Here is a 9,589-nt window from a genome sequence, read left to right on the forward strand (position 1 = left end):
ATGAATGACAAATGGATTCGATGTGGTGAAGAATATCAGGGTAATTCTCCGCCAACTCACACAGCAGTTGCCCCGACCCCTCTTCGATTTGCGTGAAACTTTGTCCTAAGGGGTAACTTTTGTCCCTGATCACGAATCCGAGGTCCGTTTTTTGATATCTCGTGACGGAGGGGCGGTACGACCCCTTTCATTTTTGAACATGTGAAAAAAGAGGTGTTTTTCAATAATTTGCAGCCTGAAACGGTGATGAGATAGAAATTTGGTGTCAAAGGGACTTTTATGTAAAATTAGACGCCCGATTTGATGGCGTACTCAGAATTCCGAAAAAAACGTATTTTTCATCGAAAAAAACACTAAAAAAGTTTTAAAAATTCTCCCATTTTCCGTTATTCCACTGTAAAAAAATTTGGAACATGTCATTTTATGGGAAATTTAATGTTCTTTTCAAATCTACATTGACCCAGAAGGGTCATTTTTCCATTTAGAACAAAATTTTTCATTTTACAATTTCGTGTTTTTTCTAACTTTGCAGGGTTATTTTTTAGAGTGTAACAATGTTCTACAAAGTTGTAGAGCAGACAATTACAAAAATTTTGATATATAGACATAAGGGGTTTGCTTATAAACATCACGAGTTATCGCGATTTTACGAAAAAAAAGTTTTGAAAAAGTTACTTTTTGCGTTTCTCTTTGTTTCGTCGTCCGTGTCTGTCGCAAGTGACCATGAATGGCCATGATCGATGACGACCAACTTTTTCAAAACTTTTTTTCGTAAAATCGCGATAACTCGTGATGTTTATAAGCAAACCCCTTATGTCTATATATCAAAATTTTTGTAATTGTCTCCCGATTTCGTGTGAGTTGGTAGAGAATTACCCATCACTAAGGACAACATGGAATCATCAGGTGAGTACATTTGGCTGTTGCATATGGATCATTTCCGTTTTTTCACTAACTGCAACTGCTGCACTAAAAATGGTATAAAAAAAAACAAAAAAACATACAATGTTCAAAAATTCAGAAGACCTTAACTTGGTATTGAAATGGTTTTATTTTGAGGTATTATTTTTCCCTTGGAATAACATTGTTTGGCATCGTTTTGCCCTTCCACATACAAGACTTTGGTATGATTTCTTGGTATTTTACCATCTATTACTGGGCAACCAGGGCACATTTTGGTCTCTGTTATTTGCCCAAGTAATATCAAAATTTGCTATTCCCGTGTTATTTACCCCTGCTCGGGTTAGCCGACACCGACTCCGGCCCCGGCTTTCAGCTCCAACCGACTTCGACTCCAGCTTTCAACAAATGGTTGGCTCCGACTCCGACTCCAACTCCACATATTATTAAATGTTTTCAAAGTTAGTTAACTATTATTATGAAATCATTGATAAATAGGATTATTTAATTATTCTCTAAGTGTCATGTTTTTCTCGAGGAAAATAAGTTCGAATCACAAAACGAAATCAAAAAATATCTCCAGTTTTGAAAGCAATTTCAGAAGGACAGTTTTGTAAGTAAATTTGGATTTATGTACTTAACCTTAAATACGCATTTAATTTTTTGAAAGCCAATAAATTTAAATATTAAATTGTTATTTGTTGAATGAATAATTAAATGAAACCTGGCTTTAATGATCGAATTAACACATAAATTAAATTTGCTCACTTTTAGTCTAACAAGCAAAGTAACTGTCAAAGTCATTTTTTTAAATAACCATTTTAAACGAAACTATTCTTAAAGCTCCATTGTTTTTTTCAAGACGTACATGGACATCACATCATATCGGAAGGAGATTATTATGGCAAATCAATGTATCTAAAAAAATCTTCGTGGAAATGACGCTTAAGGTGTCCTTTTTTCAAAAATCCGTGACCTAGAAAATCAGCTGAGTTGTTTGTTATTTTTTTTTTATATTTTGAAATTTTCTATATATTTAACGGAGGCGCACGATACTTCTTAAATCTTCACCAAAAACGAAGCATTATGAATGATCGTGTGCCACAATCAAAATAAATGAAAAAAACTTAAAATTGGATAAAAACAATAAAACACACGTAAAATATACCTACCTATCTAAGAAGAATTGTTGAAAATCACCTTTCGTCATATTGGCATGAGGCATACAGAATTAGAAAATTATTAACGGTTGAATAATATTTAAGAGCAATTCCAGCCCAAAACAGGAATTTTTCAGGTACTTTTTTCTCGACCCTCTCCAATTTCAATGAAACTTTGTAGACATGTTATCCTACGCTTATATAAGCCATTTTTGTGTATATGGAGCCAGTTCCACACGATAATGACATTTGAGAAGGGCGTAAGTGTTTGAAATATTTTTGTGATTCGGAATTTAAATATTTCTGTATCTCGAAGACGTTGCATCGTATCAAAAAGTGGTCAAAGACAAACTTGTAGGAAATTTGACGGGCTTTTCGATAAAAATACACTGAAAGAAAAAAACACCCAACTTTTATGAGATTTTTTGATTTTTAAGTTTAAAAGTCAAATTTGAGGAGGAGCCCACGATTTTTTTTCGTTCAAAATTTTTGTGAAGATAGCCTAAGATGTTACAAAAAGACTCACGAAAAATGCAGGATGGAGCAACTCACCTAAAAAAATACAAAAATCATTTACTGAAACTGTTTTTTTGAAAAGTGCTCTAAACGTCAAAATTTTCAAAAACCGAATACGGGAATCGATTCTCCAGACAATTTTACATAAAAGTCTCCATATTGACCATTGTCCTAAGTCCAATCCTTGTAAAGTTACAGCGGTTTTAAAAATAAAAATGTTGAAAAAATAGTTTTTTTGATGGTTTTTGGCAATTTCTACAGTATGTAAAAAAAGTATTTACACCCCTTGAGCACTATGCACATTTTGTGATGAAACATGTAAACAATTTAATGTTGACATAAACCTAGTACTACGTTTTGTTCAGAAACTCATGCCGAACATTTTGCTGCAAAAAGCTCATGAAAATATGTTTTCTATAAAAAGTTATATAACAAATACTATTACAAAAATAAAAAAGGTGCAAAAAAAGTTTGTACACCTTTCGAAAAATTAACATAAATAAAGTTATTTGTTGACAAATCACCATAAATCCAGTCTCCCAACTCCAAATAGGCATCCTTGACTGATTAAAAAAATAATTTGGATTGAATATAAAGTTTACTAATTACTTAGTATAAAAGTTTATATAACTCTGGAAATTCTATATAAAACTTATCTAAACTTAATTTTGCAAACTTTCAATTTAACTAAATGTCAATATATTACCATAGAATTGCTAAATAAACATTTTGGAGTGGGTATAACACCGTTTTGGGGGTCTTTGTATCGCTAGAATAGATTTTTCGTTGGAATTTCGTACCAACCCGGAATTACGTCGTCGAAAAATCCGCCGGCATCCGAACCGGTCCACAATTCACAAGTTAACCTATATGTCATCGAAAAGGGCATAAAATTTCCGATCTTTTGATACCCAGACATCTAGGTTTTCTATAAAACCCACGTTTTTAAATACCTAGGCAAAAACGTTGTTATGGTTTCGTTTGAGCAATCTGCCAAAAATGTATGGAATTTCGTAATTTTTGTTCTCGTGGATCAAACTTACTTTTTGCCCAGGTATTTAAAAACGTAGGTTTTATAGAAAACCTAGATGTATGGGTATCAAAAGATCGGAAATTTTATGCTTTTTCCGATGCCACATAGGTTAACTTGTGAATTGTGGACCGGTTTGGATGCCGGCGGATTTTCCGACGACGTAATTCCGGGTTGGTACGAAATTCCAACGAAAAATCTATTCTAGCGATACAAAGACCCCGAAAACGGTGTTATACCCACTCCAAAATGTTTATTTAGCAATTCTATGGCAATATATTGACATTTAGTTAAATTGAAAGTTTGCAAAATTAAGTTTAGATAAGTTTTATATAGAATTTCCAGAGTTATATAAACTTTTATACTAAGTAAATAGTAAACTTTATATTCAATCCAAATTATTTTTTTAATCAGTCAAGGATGCCTATTTGGAGTTGGGAGACTGGATTTATGGTGATTTGTCAACAAATAACTTTATTTATATTAATTTTTCGAAAGGTGTACACACTTTTTTTGCACCTTTTTTATTTTTGTAATAGTATTTGTTATATAACTTTTTATAGAAAACATATTTTCATGAGCTTTTTGCAGCAAAATGTTCGGCATGAGTTTCTGAACAAAACGTAGTACTAGGTTTATGTCAACATTTAACTGTTTACATGTTTCATCACAAAATGTGCATAGTGCCCAAGGGGTGTAAATACTTTTTTTACATACTGTATATGACAGACTTGATTTTTCAGTCTCGTAAATATTTTTACCGGAAAGCTCGTCCAATTTCCCATAAGTTTGTCTTTGACAACATTTAAATTGGATGTATGAGCTTGCAGATATAAGCTAATTACATTGCTCATAATTGAAAACATCATATTTTTTCAGTGTAGTATACACCCAAAGTTAAAGAACGAGGGGATAGTCCTCACGAAAAGTAACGTGAGGAAAGTGCTATATTGCGAGAGTATAGTCCTCTCGCGTGTTCATTCGTTCATTGGGACAGTTCATCCTATGAGTGGCTTATATGGACAAACGACCGCCACTTAGTCACCGAACCATGGTGGCCCATACGGCAAAGGCACGGTTCAATATGCCGAAGGTCTTGGGTTCGAGTCTCGGTACCGGTACTTTTTTTTTTTGAAAGATGAACTTTTTTGGAAAATGAACCATGCGTAAAGTACTCTCGGTAATTTCGGGATTTATCCTCTCCGTCCGCACACAGTACCATTTTACTACCGAATCGTGCTCTTTATTCTCTCGTAGGCCGATGCTCAGTTCTGGGTGTAGTAACCTGGATAGTAAATTAGCTTATATCTGTAAGCCCATACATCCAATTGAAATGTGGTCAAAGACAAACTTATGGGAAATTGGACGAGCTTTCCGGTAAAAATATTTACGAGACTGAAAAATCAAGTCTGTCATATAGAAATTGCCAAAAACCATCAAAAAACCTATTTTTTCTACATTTTTATTTTTAAAACCGCTGTAACTTCACAAGGATTGGACTTAGGACAATGGTCAATATGGAGACTTTTATGTAAAATTGTCTGGAGAATCGATTCCCGTATTCGGTTTTTGAAAATTTTGACGTTTAGAGCACTTTTCAAAAAAACAGTTTCAGTAAATGATTTTTGTATTTTTTTAGGTGAGTTGCTCCATCCTGCATTTTTCGTGAGTCTTTTTGTAACATCTTAGGCTATCTTCACAAAAATTTTGAACGAAAAAAAATCGTGGGCTCCCCCTCAAATTTGACTTTTAAACTTAAAAATCAAAAAATCTCATAAAAGTTGGGTGTTTTTTTCTTTCAGTGTATTTTTATCGAAAAGCCCGTCAAATTTCCTACAAGTTTGTCTTTGACCACTTTTTGATACGATGCAACGGCTTCGAAATACAGAAATATTTAAATTCCGAATAACAACAAAGAATTCTGGCCTTCTTTCGTCAGCGTTGATGCTTTCACACTAAAACGTCGTTCATAGCAACTAATTTCCCTCCAAGCCAGCCCTCCTGTGGAGTCGACTGCTGCCCTTTCGCTGTACTACCAAAACCTAGGAGGAATTAACACATGCATCGCCAAGTACAAACTTGCATGCTCCGATGCTGCCTACGACTTCTATGCGTTTACTGAAACTTGGCTCAAAAGCGATACACTTTCTAGTTTGCTTTTTGACAACTCTTACACTGTTTATCGTAAAGATCGAGACAAACTCACAAGCCCAAAGGAGACTGGTGGTGGTGTTCTCCTGGCTGTTCGCAAAGAATTTGAGTCCTATTTACTTCATCCACCGAACACATCTGGGATCGAGTTGGTTTGGGTGGCAGTACACCTTACCTTGAAAACCGTTTACATTTGCGTGGTTTACATTCCGGCAGATCGGTCTAAAGACGAATCTCTCTTCGAACAGTATCTAAGTTCATTGTCGTGGGTGGTGTCTCGCATGAAGACTAACGACAGCTTGTGTATTTTGGGTGACTTTAACCAGAGTCAGCTCCGATGGTCTCCTGCCTTAAGTGGACATTTTTTCGTTGATAGCAACAACTCCACATTAGCCCCCCTAGCAGCTCGGTTTTTGGATGAACAACACATGGCAGACCTTCTTCAAATTAACGGTGTTACAAACGAGAACAACTCGATCCTCGACCTATGTCTCATCAGCAGCGATATCGTGGGAAGGTCCAAAATCTGCAGAGCCCCAGAACCTCTCGTCAAGGAAGTCAGACATCATCCCCCATTACACCTGTGCATCGATGATTGTCAGCCGCTTGAGTTTTCCGATGTCAATGCAAAAACCTACTACGACTACAAGAATGCTGATTTCCAACGCATGAACATCTTTTTTAACACCATTAACTGGGACGCTACCATCTCCAGCAGCGATGTGCACTCTGCAGCGTTGAAGCTATCCCATGTGCTTCTGTACGCAGTCGACCAATTTGTTCCTAAAAAGACCCACATTCCCCCTGCCACTCCCGAATGGTCTACCCCAGCCCTCAAAAAGCTGAAATCCTCCAAGAGAGCTGCCTTGAAAAAGTTTTCCAAGTGCCCTATTAGTGTCAATCGCTTAAATTTGAATCAGATCAGCAACGACTACAGGCGGTTGAATAAGTCACTGTTCCTCGCTCACCAATCTCGTGTTCAGAACCGCCTCAAACAAAACCCTAAAGGCTTCTGGAAGTTCGTAAACGAGCAACGAAAGGAGTCTGGCCTTCCGTCAACTATGATCCGTGACGGGGTGGAAGTCTCAACCTCATCTGAGATTTGTGATGCCTTCCGTGTCCAATTTTCGAGCGTTTTTGCTGACAACAACCTAAGCGACCCTGATGTTGCTGCGGCAGCTGACTCGGTTCCTGATTCCGGTCTTGTCTGCTCTGACCTTCAAGTCTCTCGGGAGGACTTTAATGCAGCGTGTTCGAAATTAAAAAGTTCCACGTCTCCCGGACCTGACGAAGTTCCCGCTATCGTTATCAAAAAGTGTGCAAATAGCCTCTCGGAGCCACTCCTTCGAATCTTTAATTTATCACTTTCTCTTGGAGTTTTCCCCAATAACTGGAAGGAGTCATATGTGTTCCCAGTGTTTAAGAAGGGTTGCAAGCAAGACGTTAAAAACTATCGCGGTATTGCCGCCCTCTGTGCCGTCTCCAAGTTGTTTGAAGTGATTGTTTTGGAGTTTCTTCGCCACAACTTATCGCACGTCGTCTCCGATGACCAGCACGGGTTCTTCCCTAAACGTTCCACCAATACGAATCTTGTCACTTATATTTCCAAGATCCAACGTGCGATTAGCGATGGCTATCAAGTCGACGCCATCTATACTGACCTTTCTGCGGCATTTGACAAAATTAACCACCGTATAGCAATTGCGAAACTTCGCCGTGTTGGCCTACACGGCTCTTTGCTTACGTGGGTAAACTCCTACCTGACCGGAAGAACTATGTTGGTTAAAATCGCCGATAACTTGTCTTTACCGTTTTCTGTTACCTCGGGTGTTCCACAGGGAAGTCATTTAGGGCCGTTTCTTTTCCTGTTGTATATCAATGATGTCAATTTCCTGCTTCGCTGTCCTAAACTATGCTACGCTGACGATTTTAAATTGTATGCTATAATTAAGAGGCCTACTGACATGGAAGATTTGCAAGCTCAGGTTGATTTATTTGCTGACTGGTGCCGCTTGAATCAGATGGTTCTCAATCCTTCAAAATGTTCGACAATTACATTCACCCGTAAACGCTGCCCAACGTTTTTCAGTTACAAAATTCTTGGTAACCCACTTACTCGTGACTCTTTTGTCAAGGATTTAGGCGTGTTGTTGGACTCGAAGCTTTCTTTTAAAAACCACATTTCCTATTTGTGCTCGAAGGCTTCTAAACAGCTAGGAATGATTTTTAGAATGACCAAATATTTTCGCGACGTCAATTGCCTAAAAATTCTCTATCTTTCCTTAGTTCGCTCCACCCTAGAGTACGGTTCAGTTGTGTGGGCTCCATATTATCATAATGACATTGGACGAATCGAAGCGATTCAACGTAAATTTACAAGATTTGCTTTAAGACATCTTGGTGAGTGTCCAAATTACGAAACTCGTTGCTCTATGCTCCACCTTGATCCTTTGAGTGTTCGTAGAGAAGCTGCTAAAGCCTTTTTTGTTGCTGACCTTTTCCGATCAAACATCAACTGTCCTTTTCTTACGAGTGAACTGAACGTCAACATTAGACGCCGGGTGCTTCGCTCACACTCTTTTCTCGTTATACCTGGAGCCCGTACAAATTATGCCTTCAATGAACCTGTTTCTAGTATGTGCAGGGTTTTTGAACGTTGTTACCCCTTTTTCGATTTCCATTTGTCTCGTCCCCGTCTGAAGCATGATATTTTTAATTTTCTCAGGGAAGCATATGTGTTTTGACAAAGGTTTAGACCGGTTTATTTTTAGTTAGTTTTATTTATTTATTTATTTATTTATTTATTTACTTATTTTTTACATTGTGCTAGTTTAGTTTGTTAGCTTAAGTTTGATTGTATATATCCTCTATGTCATTTGGATTGTAAAATCTGTTGATAATAAAAAAATAAGAGGTTTTGTGCCTATTTGAGAAGGACCCATCGGTAGGCGTTCCACTCATACGGGCTTTTCCCTCATATAAAACATATAAAACATATAAAACAAAAATATTTAAAACACTTACGCCCTTCTCAAATGTCATTATCGAGTGGAACTGGCTCCATATACACAAAAATGGCTTATATAAGCGAAGGATAACATGTCTACAAAGTTTCATTGAAATCGGAGAGGGTCGGGTACAACCGATTCCCTATTTGGCATGGAATTGCTCTTTAGTAATATTTTTTTAGATCCTGTCATCCATTTTTTTCTATACATTTTCATTAAGTCCTTTTTGGTACTGAAACCCTGAGATTTTTTCAACGATATCAACACAGTTTGCTTAAAGGTCAACATTCTCAAATTTTAGTAGAGAAAAAGTAAACATTAAGATAAAAAAAAATATTTTTTTTAATTTTTTGTCAGTTTCAATTATTTTAAATGCAACACTTTGATTTGTCTGTACTTAGTTATAAACAAAAGGCGCATGTTGAGTTCCAAGTAAAATAATTTTTAATCGTTGATTATTTGTTGGAAGAGTTATACTATCAGTGATTTCGATTTCGACCACCAAGACATTCGTTATTGGGGTAAAAGATGCCTTTTTTTAAATTTTTTAGGAAGAACTGGATTAAATTTGGTCATATTTGAATTGAAAGAGTACATAAATATAGGCAAAAGGAAGCAGTCAACAATCAATTCTGACTACACAATCAATATTGTTTATTTTTGTATTTAGCTTTCCAATCACAATAAATAGCTTCAAAAACCAAATGGGATCTGATAAATCTCTAAAAAAAACAATGGTAACGCAGTGCATACAACTTAAAAACAATTAAAAATATAAGAAGTTTTGTTAATGATGCTGTTTAATAGCAAATACTGAACAATTA

This window comes from Culex pipiens, chromosome 2 (assembly GCF_016801865.2).
Source record: "Culex pipiens pallens isolate TS chromosome 2, TS_CPP_V2, whole genome shotgun sequence".
Classification (NCBI taxonomy): domain Eukaryota; kingdom Metazoa; phylum Arthropoda; class Insecta; order Diptera; family Culicidae; genus Culex; species Culex pipiens.